General features: G+C 47.3%; 1 protein-coding gene across 3 annotated transcripts in view; it reads left to right on the top strand.

The window, feature by feature from the left end:
* Positions 1-15754, top strand: part of LDLRAD3 (low density lipoprotein receptor class A domain containing 3) — a 240536-nt gene that overhangs the window by 43373 nt on the left and 181409 nt on the right. The window contains exon 1 of one of the 3 annotated variants that reach the window (XM_015074402.3): positions 3312-3420. The exons of the other annotated variants lie outside the window; for them this stretch is intronic. The gene's annotated coding sequence lies outside the window, so the exon portion shown is untranslated. Of the gene's footprint in view, positions 1-3311; positions 3421-15754 lie in introns of those variants that run through there. 3 annotated transcript variants of the gene reach the window in all.

Here is a 15754-nt window from a genome sequence, read left to right as displayed (position 1 = left end):
GCCACTCCAAGGGAGGGTTGGCCGTGGAAGCGGTACAACTAGTTTAACCCGACCCCGGGGCTGAGGGTTGTAGCAGGTCAGTGGTACTTCCTGTCAGGAAAAGTGCGAGGAAAAGCAGGTGCTGGAAGAGAGCTTGGAGGAAACAATGGCTCTGAGGAGAAGGCGGCTGTCTCCCAGAGTCTGACTGGTCAGGAATGGAGTCTATAACGTTTTGTGATTTGAGCGTCATGTGGACGTGTGCTCAAAATGGAAAGTACCTACTGTATCTCCCAAGTCACACACTCGATGTCACTCACTACAGAAATGTCCTGTGAAGGAATTCTTTAAATAATAGGCTCCGTTTCTGCATTACTGTGCACTGTCTTTATCAAAAAAAAAAAAAAAATCTTTTAATTGAATTATTAGGTGGAAATGGTCTCTGGGGAGTCAAAGTGCCACCTGCTTTGTATGACATTTGGGTTCTGTAATGGTCTCTGTCCCCATGAAAATTGTGAAAAATATCTCAGTGGGACTTCCAAAAAAAGAAAAAAAAAGAAATAAGATTGTGGAAAATAACTTTTATTGCTATCGTTCCTGTTATTTCTTGTTGAAAATTCAGTTAACTGGAACGAAGAAAATAAAAATCATCAGTGAATCCTACTGTTCAGAAAGAAACTGGCATATCCTTCTTTACGTGTGTGTGTGCGTATGTAGTTTTTATACTTTCTGTTTCCATCTTAAATGTGCTGAAGATTTTTCTATTTATTAAAACATTTCTATTTTATTTTTTATATTTTTAACATTTATTTACTTAGAGAGAGAGAGAGAGAAAAGAGAGTGCACATGTGTGAGTGGGGGCGGGGCAGAGAGGGGGAGAGAGAATCCCACGCAGGCTCCACACTGTCAGCTCAGAGCCCGATGCAGGGCTTGATCTCACGAATGGCAAGATCATGACCTGAGCCGAAATCAAGAGTTGGATGGACGCTTAACCAACTGAGTCACCCAGGCGCCCCAAAACATTTCTATTTTGGTGTATCCTCAGTCTTCTCTACCCCAACTCTATCGTTCAGAATAATTCTTATCAGCTTCATTTCTGTGGTCTGTATTAGGACAACAGTAGGCTTCTTCGTTATTTGCCTCCCAACTCAGGATGGTTATTCTAGCAAGAATTGATTGTTTGGAACCCCACGGTGCCCCTCTTGACTGGGCTGCCTTTCCTTGAGGGAGAATGCTTCCACAGCCCTGCCCCCAGTACTTCTAAGCCTGTTGTAATGGCTGCATTGAATTCCGTCCAATAGATGTTCCATAATTTATTGCTCTAATTTTGGGCATTTGTGTTGTTTCCAAGTTTGTGTTTATTTTAAACATCGTTGTGGATAGCATATTTGTAGCTATTATTTGTGCACATCTAGTCATTTCGGTAGATTAAAAACAATTCCCAGAATTTCCACATCCATTTGTGCCCCTCAGCATTGAATGGGCACAAGTAGACACAGGTGCCTTAGACCAGGTCCTACGGGCAGGGTCCCAGAGCTTCCTGCCTTGTGCGTATGTTGTCACTGTCTTCCTGTGTCATCCTTATTCATGCCGTTAACAACGAGAGTCATAGCTGGTACCGTGTTATTCTGTTAGTGCTACTGCCCGGACCAGAGAGGAGCACGTGAGGTCGTTTCACTGAGCTCCATGGATGCCCTCAGTTAGCATCATCTGCTGCTGCCCCCTCACCCCCTTTTTTAAACCTCTTGGCTCTTTGTCTTAGCACCCACCCTGGGTCACAGTGGGTCTTCCCAATCCAGACTGGGGAGGGACCCCCAGAATGCCACCTAGCTGTAGGATGGCTAAGTCTCACCTCACAGAAAGGGCCCCAGGCGTCCAGAACTGTGGCTCTAGATAAATGGCTTTCAAATGATTTTTATCTTTGCCTTTTTAGGTGGGTCAAGGGCCCCTGTGGTGCACCAACCCCACTGCTTCCCACTTTTTATAGAAAAGAATTAGAGAGGGACCGCCTAAGCGATAAGGTAGTATTTATACACCCGAATCTCACGGTCATCCTACAAGTTTATTAAGGTAAGGGCAGCCATTGTGCATACGAGTGTGTCAGCTTTACTCATTAGGCTTCTGGTAGAAAGTAATCTTGCACGTGTTATAGGTTACCATACACATTTTTGTTAGGTAAAGCCATACACATTTCCAATTACGACAAAGAATGTGCAATTTCCTGGAGTCAGGATTGAGGTCATAACCTTGAGTGCTCAGGAATTCCAGGTTTAATTAATCCACCAAATGATGATTACGAAGAGGAAATGTCCTATCAATATTAACCGCGACAAGACGGCGGTCTGGCTGTGACACGTCACTCTTGTCAAGCCCTTAAATCTTAACTTATCTGGTGGGTCCAGGCAGTGTCTCTCATCGGGGTGAGTGCGTCCCCTCTGGAAGCCAGCCACACTGACTTCGGTCCCGCCTTCTCCGTAAGTGCACACTGCACGCGAATCTTATGGAACTTACTGGGTTGCTTTTCCCTAGCACTACCTGTGTTTTCTGAGCCTTGCTTCCCTGCTCCAGTGAAATCCCTTCAGTGAGGAGACCCGTGAGTTTTTCCAAGCAAGGTGGTGTCAGAGAGATTTCATTTTACAGTAAAAAGAGTCCTTCTTTGTCAGGCTTCTTGGAAGGAATGGGCTGTTTTCAGCGCCTTTGCCTTTCTTCTGAGAAGTCACACTCCAGGGAGGGAGCCATTATCTTAGTTCAGCTCAGATCGCATTGCCTTCCTTTGGACTGGAGAGCGGAGGACCCTTGATTGTAGCCCCGTGGCATTGTAGCCATCGAGAAAGAGCTCATTCTAATAAAGCAGAAGGAGAAGTTCATGCCAACAAACTTGAACAAAAACCAGCCCCCCGTGTCTACTATAGCTGTGACTTGAGAACGGCCAGCTCACTCCTCCTCCCGCTGGAAGTGTGGGCTCAGGGACCTTGTGGGCAGGCAGTACCATTTGATGTTCTTCCTCTGGCTCCAGCAGTTTGGTCCTTTTTCTCCCTGAATCACGTAGGCTGCATAGTTATCAGATTTATGGTGAATTCTCAGATGAGGATCTTAGGTTAGAGGGAAAAGTCTTCAATTTAGGAGCTATGTAGAGGGGTTAAATTTTTGGCGCTGCTACTTATGAGCTGGATGATCTTGACTTTTCCCGGCCTTGGTTTCTCATGGGTGCAGTCGAGGGAAGGGGACACCCCCCAGAGTTCTGAGAATTAAGTGGAACAGCCTCCGTGAAGACAGCGAGCTCTGTGGCCAGGACGTGGGAGGCACTGAATGACTGGGTGGTGTTTTCTCCTTCTCCCCAGAGTCCCGATGAGCATCTGCGGTGGCTGTTGGGTTGAAGAGCATGAGTTGGAGGGTCACACAGTCCTGGTTCCACTACTCTCTGATTATGTCACCTTGGGCAAGGTATTTAACTTTCCAAGCCTCTGTAAAGGAAAGCCAACTTTCCCTCGTCTGTAAAGTTGGCAGTAGTTCCTTCCTGCCCCGTGTGGCTGGGATCAGTGAAAATGCAGGTTTTGTGTACTCTGTTCAGTGCCCGGCACATAGGCAGTGCTCTGTTACACGGGGTGAAATCCGATGGGCTTACGCCCGCGGATCCAGACCTCACTTCTGGCTGTATCGGCCCTGTTGCACCTGATGCCTGTTCTCCTTGCAGGAAAAGCAGCCCTTGTGTTGCAAGCAGAACGAAGCCGCTGCTCTTAAATCACCACACTGCTCAGTTTTCAGCCCTATGGGCCCCCTATTTGTGTCTTGTTTCGGGTCAGTCCATTTTCAGCTCCACACAGTGGGCTTCAGTCCTCCCTCTCAATCTGCAGGGAGAAAGTTAACAATTCCGATTCCAAGAGCTTTGGAAAAGTCTCACCTCCCCGGCAGGCATTACTTATTTATGCTTTAATCTTCGTAGATTGCTCGGAGTTGCTCTCAAGCTGTCCCGAAAGCCCCCAGTAAGCGGAAGTAGTGCATGCACCCAGAGTAATTAATGCACTTTCTACTAGAGACGGAACGTGTAATTTGCAGGAATGTGTGTCAAGACCCACCCTGCTAAATTTATACCCTGTAATTTGCAACGTTAGCTGGCACCAAATCGGCAGATTGGTGAGTCTAGCCTACCTGCTTTGCAATTATATCTGCTGGCTGGTGTTGCAGGATTGAGTAACTGGAGATCTCAATCATTTAAGTAAATTAGAACCGGCTCCTGGGACCCATCTGAGATCACCCTCAGGTACAGGAGGCTGGTTAATGATGTTTTCCTTTGTACCAGCTTGAGAGGCTCTGATGAGGGCGAGGATGGGAAGAGTCTAAGACAAGTCTTCGGGCTTCTGTGGGTGTGGGCGGACCATAGGCCGTGGGAAGGCCTCTCCTCAGGAGCCCCCTCCCCCCGCAACCCCCCACCCCTGCCACGCCACGGGCCTCTGGAAAAGAAAAACACAAAACTAATATAACAGAAATGGTTTTATGGTCTGTTTTATGAGCTGTATCAGCCCTAATAATCGGCTCTGGAGAGATTCTTGTTAGTTCTTAAAACTGGAAGTCACTTTGCAGCCTCTGCAGACCAGTGATTTTTGTAAAACCCTCGTAAATTTTCTTTTTTGGGAAGACTTGCAGGAGAATCTTCTAGGCTGACGTGCAGGCTTCTTGTTCTGTGGGGTGCTAGGAGGAGGGCGTGAGCCGGCTGGGTTTTCCCGTGGTTATGTTTTTGTGGCCGGATGAAAGAGTCCGGCAGAAGACAAAATGAATTGTAGGCAGACTCAGCCCTGGTATAAAGCCCAGATCCTCAATTACTTCATGTGACCTTGGGCAGATATTTAACCTCCCTGAGCAGCCTTTCCGCATTTGTGGAATGGAGCTAATGATTCCTTTGATTAAAGCTGTTACAAACATTAGATGTTTGTAAAGGCATCTGGCACATGGAGAACACTCAATAAATGGTAATTATCATCAGTGCCATTTATATTTGGGGAGGGCATATCATTTATCAGTTGTAAAGAACGCTTGGCTACATAGGCAAGGCGGACTTGGTAGACAAATTGGGTGGAATCTTTATTCTTTCAAAAAGCCATTTGTGGATACACCCTGAGGTCTGAAAATGTGGGTTGGCGCTATTTGGTGCTGTCGATGGGAGTGGGCTTGTTGCTAAAGAAAAGCCTCCCTCATCCCGATTCCAGGGCTCATCTCTGAAGAGCGTGGGATTCCCGTTCGACCTTGGGACCTCCTCAGGGCTTGAAAAGTATAAGGAGGAATGTAGAAGCTGGAGAGAGAGAGATTCTTTCCCCCAGGAGCTGGTTGAGCTCAGGAACGGGAACTTTGCACGCTCTTACTGCGAGATTGGGTTTGCACATACACGGACAATTCTGTGGGTCCCCCCACCCGGTGGGGTGAGAAATGTGGGGCGAATATGTTCCGTGTGTGCACACGCATGCATGTGGCGCTCGTGTCTGGTGGGCGTGCACATGTGTGCCCGGGTCTGCTCCTAAACATTTATGGGCTGGTGGGCTGCAGCTGGGAAAGGCCTGGGTTTAACTGGCTCAATATTAATAAACATGTTCCAGAGCATTGAAGCCTTTGCTTCGTCTTTATAAGAAATGAATCCCTTCTCACTCATTGCGCTTCCACGGGAGACCGTGCTGGGCGCAGAAGTACTACTTTATTTTCCTTGTAGGCTTTCCAGCTCGGACTTCTGTGTCCACCGAGGCCTTGTTTTTAAAAACATGTTTTTACAGCACAACTACAGCTATGGAGATGACAGCGGTTTCTTACCACTTTGATTATGAAAGTACTGGATGTGGTGATTTTATTTCTGTTAATCGACCATTCTCTCACCGGTCCATTTCTCTCCTCATGGGGCTGTGCCAGATATCTCCTTCCGTTGTATTTGTTTCTGCCTTCTCCAGAAGTCTGAGATCGACGCCTAAGCACACACCTCCGCTTTCCTCCTCCTTCCTGGTGCCCAGTGAAACGGATCTTGCACCATTCTAACGCCCGTGCTTTTCCCACATGCCTTTCCACCTTTTTCTTCCTGGAACTTCCCTGGAGAGCTCATTTCTGTGTCTTGGCATCACATCCCAGGATCCACATCCCCTTTCTGCTCTGAGACCGACCTTTTAATTCAAATCAAATGTTTCCAGACTACAGTTTAAGTCCCCCGGCTTGGGAACAGTCCTGCTCAGCAGGCCCTATGATGAATTCTTTTTGCGGGATTTGGTGTGGACTTTCGTGGTCACTTGGCTGAAATGAAGGCTAAGAGAAAAGTGCAGGCAGTTTTCACTCACCTACCTGAAAAATCAGTTTCCATTAGAACAGAGATGGATTCTGCCCCTGCCAAAGGGTTCTGTGAAAAGGGGTTAAGGTGGATTGGAGGATGAAATGGACTCTTTGGAAAGAACGGATCTCCCGCCCCCATTATAACACCTGAGTGTATCCTTATGAGCCGGTTTGGTGCCTGCTCAAATGCAAATGGATTTGTTCCGTTATTGGTTTGCTTACAGAACGTAGCAGAAATGTAATCCACGCAGAAAATGCTATGAGTCACTCCATCTCCTGCACACACTTCTTTTATTATTATTATTATTATTGCGGAAAGGAGCACATCAAAAGGCAGGTCTAGGGAAACACAGTTTCGAGAAGCTTATTTGATTTGTCTTAAGAAGCAGTTATTTCCCTGAAATTAGCAACCAGTACGAGGAATTTTCCAGCTCTGCCCACCTAGCCGCCTGTTACTGTCTGAGTCTCCTCCTTGCTTTTTTTTTGCCCCCCTTTTCTGCGTTTGTTGCCTTTGAGGTTTTGCAGACATGAAGGACACTGGTCAGAATTGTGTCCAGGGTGCACCGAACATTCCACCAGCATAGGAGTTTGAAGCATGTCTTGTACTTGGGTGTGTTTGTGTCCGGGTTATCCAAATGCTCAAATTTGAAGCCCAGTGTAACGTCCGTTATTGCTTATTACATTTTGGGATTGCCTGCCCCATGCGCCAGTGGTGCAGGCTGAGGAAATGCAAACAAAGTGCACCATTAGCCTGAGCAAAACATATAACTAGGACAGCAGATCGGCTGCCAAAACTACCATCTGCTGTTTTCTAAAGCCAAAGATTGATGACTTGGGTTGTCTCCTCCTTCAGCAAATAGTCAAAGAGACTCGATGTATTTATTTATTTAACTTTGACCAGCCTTTCGTGATATTTCTTGTTAGAAGGTGGACTGTATATTGGAGTTAGCAGAGTAAGGCCCAACTCTTTGATTCGCAGCTAGATGCCTACAAATTTCCAGTAGCTTCCCAGCTGCATTTTCTTACTACTCCCCTAGCCCGGTGTCTGTTTAGGTAGAGCCACCAGGTTAACCTACACGAAGTATTTATTACTCGGTCCATGTCACTCCTCTGCTCAAGAACTGTTGCTCTTGGAGCGCCTCGCTGGCTCATCAGTAGAGCATGAGGCTTGTGATCTTGGGGTGGTGAGTTCCAGCCCCACCTTGGATAGAGAGATTACTCAATGATAGTTCAAAACAAAACCCAAAAAACTGTTGCTGCTCGTTTCTCATTGTTGGCAAAGTGAAGTCTACACTCCACAGCCTGGCTTTTAAAGCTTTTCTCAGCCTTCTGTCCCTTGTTCTCTTCGTTAATGTTTTCCTGCCTCTGCTTAGCTTAACATTTTTTTTTAACATTTATTTATTTTTGAGACAGAGAGAGACAGAGCATGAACAGGGGATGGTCAGAGAGAGAGGGAGACACAGAATCTGAAGCAGGCTCCAGGCTCTGAGCTGTCAGCACAGAGCCCTATGCGGGGCTCGAACCCACGAACTGTGAGATCATGACCTGAGCTAAGTCGGATGCTTAACCAACTGAGCCACCCAGATGCTCCTGCTTAGCTTAACATTTTATCTAGAATGCAAGTCTTCATCTTACTCACCCTGCAAAGCCAGCCTGATTGAAAACTGTGCTGTGAAGCATTCCAAGATACTTCCCTGAAAGAAATTTTTCCCTCCTTAGTGATTCCTATATCCCATTTTGTACTCCTTTTTGATGGCATTTATGACCTCAGGTTTTAGAATTATAGCCATGTAGGTGCATATTCCTCTCTTCTGGTCAAACTGTAGGCTTTGAAAGTGTTCAGATCTTGTATTTGTCATAATCTGAACGACATCAGGTGCTCAGTTCTTTCTGGGTCATTGAATGCCTGTGTTAATTGAATGAATGCTTACCACAAAACAGAGCACGTGGAGGTAATGGGTCGATTTAAATATAAGGATCTTGTTTCGTGGACCCAGTGCAGTGGCACACTGTCATTGTCAAAGAGAACGTTAGCTCAAGTGGTTTGGCAGTGGGAACGCAGCAGTTGCCCAGTTTCGGATTGGATGGTTCTCCCACACTTAGGGTACGTAATTGTTAGGATTCGTGCGTCAGAAGTCCCGCTATTCCAATAACACTGGATTTGTGACTTTGAAAGGTGGTCCGTTTGTGCTGTCTTGGGAACACAACGGTGGTGGAGGGAGGAGTGTTTTGGGAAGCCAGATGGACCTTGATCTGCATCCCAGTGCTCACTGACTGTTTTGTCATCTTGAACCTCGGTTTTTCCATCTGTAAAATGGGCATAAAATCTAGTCAGTAGGGATGCAGTGTGGATTGAATAACATGCATGAAACACCAGCACAGGCTCCAACACATAGTGGGTATGACGTAATGTAGGGATTATTTCTAAGAGAAGGGTGGCCTGTCACTAGCACTTGTTAGTGAGTGATCATGGTCTGCTTATCTGTGGTTGAAGACAGTGGAGAGAGTCAGAGCCACTTTTAACTTGAAATGTCTGAAATTGCTTTTTTTGTTGCTACTGTCCTTAAAGGTGGTTTCTTCCTGTTGATTTTAATCAGCACATTTAGATTTCCTCCCATCTATATTCTAAGTAATTGGAGGTTAGGAATTCTGAGTACTCTGTCTCTATCAAAGATGTGAATGTCTGGGAATTTTTGAAACTGGAAAAAACTGGACGGAAAAGGTAGGAACAAACAAACTGTGGTGCTTGGGGAGCAGAGAATGGCAATTCATGAAACGTTTGAAATCCTGTTTCTCCCTTATAAATTCTGAAGTTACTTGTTAATTCTGAACCATAAAAAGATCTGCTGTGTATAAATTGGCTTGCCCATCGTTGATTATATTTGGTATATGTAGGGCTAGAAATGCTGTTCTTGTTTATTTGTATGGAATTTTGAGAAATAACTTGTCTTGTTCCTGGGCTTTCTTGTCTCTTGTTCTTTAAGAAGTACCGAGGATAGGGGCCCATGGGTGGCTCATTCGGTTAAGCACCTGACTCTTGGTTTCAGCTCAGGTCATGATCTCGCGGTTTGTGGGTTTGAGCCCCAGGTCTGGCTCTACACTGGCAGTGCAGAGCCTGCTTGGGATTCTCTCTCCCCCTCTCTCTCTCTGCCCCTCCACTGCTTGGTCACTCCTTTCTCTCTCAAAGTAAATAAATAAACTTAAAAAAAAAAAAAAGTGAGGACAGCGCCCGATGCACAGGAGTCTGGTTAAAGCAGACGTTTTCCTGAAAGTATGTGCTTGCTAGCAGGGCCCCTCAGCCTCTTGGCAGCTTGCTTATGATGGGGACTTTGAAGGATGGGCGTCTTCTCCTTTGGATGGTGTTTTACGGAGTCGATTCCCTTCTCTCCTCCTCACAGGTGCTTGTAACCCCCAAGGGAGTGTGTTCGAGGCTTTCCCTTCTGTTGAGGAGTTGGGGTGGTGGTTCCTGCCTCTCACTGACCAGCTTTGCTGACACCCCTGAGGCTGGACGGTCCATGGCCCAGCTCCTCGTGTTTATGTGCTGTGTGCTAGGATCTAGAAGGCACCAGAAGACAGTTGATCAAGTCCGGCTTTGCTAGCACCCTCCCTTTCCCCTGCCTTAATAAAGAAACCTTTTTTTTTTTTTTTTTTTTAAGTCTTCAGTTGGTTCTTTCTTTTTCAGGCTTTCCTGTGTGATTTTTGGATCTGTGGTTGCTGCTCTCAACTGTGGGTCTGTGATTCTTGGGCCCGGTGAGCGCAGCCTGAGGTGTCCCTTGCCCACCTGACCACCCGCCTCGTTCCCAGGCTGAGCTTTGAGCCTGTCTTTCTGTGTTTACACAAGTTTGGGATTTTTCCTGGGATGCGGGAGGTGTCGGGAGATTGAGTTGCTCCTGGCCAAAGTTTGAACAGAAGCTGTTTGATCTGAGAGAGAGAGACAGACAGACAGACAGAGGGGTGGTGGACAGAAACGTAATGTATCTGTGTGGGGAACACAATGTAGGGTATTAACCAAGCTGGCCTTGAATGAAAATGCGGTAGCAGCATCACATAAAATGAGGGTCCCAGTCATGCCAGACAAGTCCAAGTTGCTGGAAGGATGCAATATGCAGGCATATGGGCTGGTACCCCAGTAGTGTCTTCAAATCAGAGACTGCCCTTGGCTGGGGTGGTGGTCCTTGCCCGCTCCTTGCTTCCCTGCTATGCTCTCCAGAGGTGATAGTCACCTTGCTGGTGAGCGACAACCAGCTGTACTTTGCTTGAGCTGAGGCTTTTCTCCCTGAACATCTGGGCAGTGGTGGTGACTTGGCAGGTGTGTTTTTGAAAGCATGATTGTAGCAAGGGAGGGAGGGTTGGAGGGAGGGAGGGAGGGAGATAGATAAAGAGAGAGAGAGAGAGAGGGAGAAAGCCAGGCTCAGACTTCTCACTTGGCCTCAGGTAGAGACCAGCATTCAGTTGCCTAATTTGTGGGTTCGTCGAATGTAAATCATTCTGGATCCCTTTTCTCTCCCTCTAGTTTTCTGTAATCCTTTTCGTCAAAAGACAAAACAAAAGAGGGGGGACCCCCAAACTGACCACCTGGAGAAGTTCATTGAGACCCCAAGTATCGCTGATAATCCACGAATAACCCAGGGGGTTTTGGGGAGTGAGGGCAGAGGTAACTGGAGATAGTATTGACTTACAGGAGGAGAGCCACACCCTGCTTCAGACTCTTTTTGGATTGAGAGCTGGAGCAGCCGGGCAGACTTTCTGGATGCTTCCTGGAGGCTCGTTCTTCAAATGGGGTTAGTAGACAGGACCACAGAGCCTTGTGCCAGGCCTGAGAAGTTTGCATGCTTGGGGTTTATCCGGGTGGGGCTGCTGCCATTTTGGGCATTGGAGGAAAGGAGTGGGACTGTTTTGATAGTAGGAGAAAATGAGCAAATCAATTAAAAATAAATGCTGGACATTCCATGCCCCACTGCTCACACCGCCAGTCCCCTGCCCGTCACCACATCGTGGCACTGGGGACTATTGGACTTGGCGTGACTTTGACCAGTGCATTTGTCAGTGGCTGGGGCTGCAGGAAAGAAAGGAGGGAGTCAACCCGTAATGGACAGAGGCAGTCAGTGCCTGTGAGCTAGCTTCCCACTAGAAAGGTTTTCTTTTATTATTTAAGTAACCTTTTTATCGAAATTTAACATGCGTACTGAAAAGTGCACAGATGTTAAGTGGGGAGCTCTGTGAATTTGCATAAAGTAATCACACAGGGAGTCAGTGCTCTCAGGTCAAGAAATAGAGCGTCGCCAACACCCCCAGGACCCCCACCGCATCGCCGCCTGGTCCTCCCACGCCTCTTCTTGACTTCCAACCTCATAGATTACTTTCGCCCGGTTTTGCGCCGGCAAGACTCAGAGCGTCTGGCTCCTCTCTGCTCACTGTTAAAAACATCTAATTTCCGTCCCCTTTCCAAGGAGGCGGGTTGTGGGACGACCCTCCACCCACTTGGGTTGGGAGGACAACTCCGGATCCTTGGCGAACACACATCCCGCCGGCCTTGGGCTCCTGGGTCTGGCTCTCCTGCTGCAGGCGCCCTTGGATGAGCTCTTCTGTCTTCCAGCAGAAAGTGTGGCCTCAAGCCACCTGGAAGGTCCAGTAGCGGGAAGCGGGAGTCCCGAGCGAGCTATAATTGTGGGCTCACATTGAGCACAAGCTCGCCTTGGAGAGACACGCCGCATTCCTCACAAACGACAGATTCATTTGTATCCCTTGAATCCGAGTCAGAGCTCGGAGGACTGGCATGCAGGCCAGCGACCGACCTACCACGGGGCCCCTGGTGTGGGGCGAGGGGCCAGGCGGGAGGAAAGGGCAACGTGTGGCTGGGGGAAGGTGGCTCAGGAGTTCTCCTGCAGGGTGGGTTTGTGCTGGAAAACCGAATCAAAGGGAATGAAGCCCTCGGGTCATTCCCCGGAGTAACTCACTAAGAAAGCCATCCGCACGTTTCTCCAAATGATTCCCTATTCTTTCGTTCATTCGTTCATTCATTCATTCATTCATTCATTCATTTTAGTTTGGGCCAATGTTTGGGGCTTTTAGTTTCATAATTATGTAAAAGGGCTCTCACCGAACTTGCTTCTCCGAAGTTTCAAGGAATGCTTTGTCTCTTTTGTATGTTATAAATTGGTAAATGGGATGACCTTGTTCTTCTGGGTTTGCTTCTTAAGGTTAAAGGAGCTAGTGTGTGTGTGTGTGTGTGTGTGTGTGTGTGTGTGTGTGTGTCTGACTTAATAACTAACAATGCACTGCAGTCCCTCCCCCATATCATCTTGGTTACTCTTGTAAGTTCTTCAGGCACATTTACCATGGTGATGTATTTTTTTAAACGTTTTATTTACTTTTGAGAGAGAGAGCGTGAGCAGGGGAGGAGCAGAGAGAGGAGGGACCGAGGATCTGAAGCGGCCTCTGCACTGATAGCAGTGAGCCCGATGTGGGGCTCAAACTCATGAACCTTGAGATCATGACCTGAGCCAAAGTCGGATGCTCGACTGAGTGAGCCACCCAGGTGCCCCTGCCATGGTGTTATTTTAAGGAATTCGTTTCAAAGAAAAGATGCCAGTAAGAATATGCCCATGTTTTTAAAAAATTTTTTAAATTTTTTTAAATGTTTGTTTATTTTTGAGAGAGAGAGAGCGAGCGAGCATGAGCGGGGGAGGGGCAGAGAGGGAGAGAGGGAGACACAGAATCCGAAGCAGGCTTCAGGCGCTGAGCTGTCAGCACAGAGCCCGACATGGGGCTCGAACCCATGACCTGAGCCGAAGTCAGATGCTTAACCGACTGAACCGCCCAGGTGCCCCAGAATATGCCCATATATATATATTTTTTAACAGACCTTTCAGTTTCTTCCCTTGGAGTGTATGTTCTAGGACCTTGTAGATGTGAATGTAAATACAGGTGCCTATATATTATCACATATATCTCTAGAGATAAACAAGAAAGGCTTATGTTACACATACCGTTTTGTAATTTACTACCCCCCTGACTCTGTGGTAGGTGTTCTTCCTATGTGCTGCGGTGTTCTAGCATGGATATGCCATATCACGTTTACCCATCTCCCTCTTGGGTGACATCTAAGTTCTTTTAAGTTTTAAGCTCTACAAGTAAGTATGTGGGGGGCGGGGGACGCCTTTTGTGTTTCTCTATGCGTTTGTATATTCCTAAGGATGGGTTCCTAGAAACGGAATCCAGAGGTACACTCCATAAATAGCGCTGGCTACTGCCAGGTGGCCTCAGGAGGGTGTTTACATTCTCACCAGTAGTATGACAGTGCCACTGTCCTCACATCTATGCCAGCTCTCAGCATTATCCACGTTTTAGCTTTTGCTGATCAGATTGCTTTAAAAAATTGGCATATCTACTAGTATTTCTTTACCTGCCCTTGAGGCTGTGTGCTCTCCGTTCGTCTGTTAGCCATCTTATGTTTTGTGACACGCTTGGTCATTTACTGTATCCATTTTTCTTTGCAGTTTCCCCCCCGGGTTTTGAGTTCTTTGCAGTCGGGGACACAGAGGATCGCTTTAAAAGATTTTAGGGAAAAAAAATCATCTTGATTGGCATTCCTGGCTATCAAGGTCCACAGAAGATCAGTAGTCGGTCTTCAAATTGGCACTGGTTAAAGGCTTGGGTTTTCTATTTTGTTTTTATTTAATTAGGTGAAATTTTCCCTCCTGGCTGGAAAGTTCCCGCTGTCTGTAAATGCATTATCATTTGTGCAGCACGGGTGAATCGTGATGTGCAGGGAAAAGTGAGCGGTGCCAGGCGGGGGTTGGCGCCTGTTGGAGCTGATTATCGCAGACATTCAGTGGGAAGCTGGGTCCCTTGCCTCATTTCTCTTAAAAAACCGTGGTCTCTCATGTCTTTAGCATAAAGGCACATGATCCATAAAAGAAGGGACAGGGAGAGTCTCTCAAGCCGTGTTGGCAGTTCTGGTTCATGATGCTTCTTTATTCTGCCGGCATTTCCTAGACCAGTGTTGCTTCTTAAACTCTTGGCAGGTTCACGTTGGAGCCAGTATTCTTCTCTTCACGTCCAGAGCCTGCGGACCATTGCCACCTTCCGCGTGGGTAAACAAACTGGACTTTGTTCAAAGGATGTCAGGGCAGTTACTGGGGACCCGGGTCTCAGTGCTCCCATGGCCCTTGATGACAATGGCAGACCGTTGATCAAGCCCCTGTAGGCCCCTTCATTCCACCAGGCCACCCTCACTGCCTCCACCAGCAGATGGCTTCTTTCTTTGCCTGTTCTGGAACAGAGTCCCAGCCCAAAATGCCACCGTCTTTGGTACAGCTGTCACTACTCCCTGGATACGGAAAGAAACAAACAAAGGCCATGTGTAGGGTGCTGGTGGTTTGGGCTTTGCCCTGGGGAGAGGGGAAATCAGCCTCCCTGTGGATGGAGGCCTGAAGGCTTAAGTGAGGCCGCCTCCAAGCCAGTATGGGGCAGAAACAGAGGGCTGACTCTTAGGGGTGTTTTCGGCTACTTCTGCACCTGAATCTGGTTGGTTCTGCTCCCCCTCCCCACTTAACACGTGTCCATCCTTGATCTCTTGAGAGATTGGGTCATCACAGAATATTGGATCTGTCTCCTGGGCAGCTGTGCCAGATCTTGCGGGCAGCTCGCATCCCATACAGAGTCCGGGTGCCCAAGAGCTCTGGAGGCAAGCTCTAACCTGCTGACGTTATGGTGGAGAGTTGGGCTACCTTTGAATTTTTATGTTCATCCATGAAGAATGATTGATTAAGCTCAAGCTAATCCAGGTGTTAAGATTGCTTTGTAGAAAATCCCAAGGTTCATAGACCTCTCAGGAAAGAGAATAATAATATGAATAAAAAATATTTTTGGTTCCTCTCCTCCTCCCATTTTTCAAATAAATGACTTCAGATCAAATTATTATCTGAGCATGAAGAAACATGTTTTTGTTACATAAATCTTAAGCTGCATACAAATGTGGACTGTCCCCACGGCTGAGGAATAATCCTGACTTGCAGGAGTTATCCAGAAAAATATTGGTGGAATGATTTTCATAGTATTTTCGCACAGAGAAGCAACCATCCGTATTTCCGTCCACCTGTGCTATTTATTCCTTCTTCCCTTCTTCCCTCCCTTCCTCCATCTATGCATCACAACAGACATTCTGTTTTTGGCTCCGTTTAGGACGTTAGGACACATGCCCTCCTCTGAGGTAAAAGCTGCTCATGGTGGGGAAGACAGAACGGGAGCCGTGGAGCACTCTGAGAAGTGAAGAGACAGAGGTTGGCATAGGTTATGTTGAAAGGTCTGATGGGGAGCTTGCAAAGTAACCTGGGGGGCTAGGACAGAACTATAGGAGAGATGGGCTGGCCAGGACATGCAGGCCTTTGATTTCTTCCCAGTGTCTCCGCACTGAGCGGTCCCCGTTAGCATGGCACCGTAGTAGCCTCAACCGGGAGGGAGACTAGTCTGCTGT

Source organism: Acinonyx jubatus, chromosome D1 (genome assembly GCF_027475565.1).
Source record: "Acinonyx jubatus isolate Ajub_Pintada_27869175 chromosome D1, VMU_Ajub_asm_v1.0, whole genome shotgun sequence".
In the NCBI taxonomy this organism is placed as follows: Eukaryota; Metazoa; Chordata; class Mammalia; order Carnivora; family Felidae; genus Acinonyx; species Acinonyx jubatus.
The sequence above is the reverse complement of the archived record's forward strand: the minus strand, read 5'-3'. Positions and strand labels throughout refer to the sequence as shown.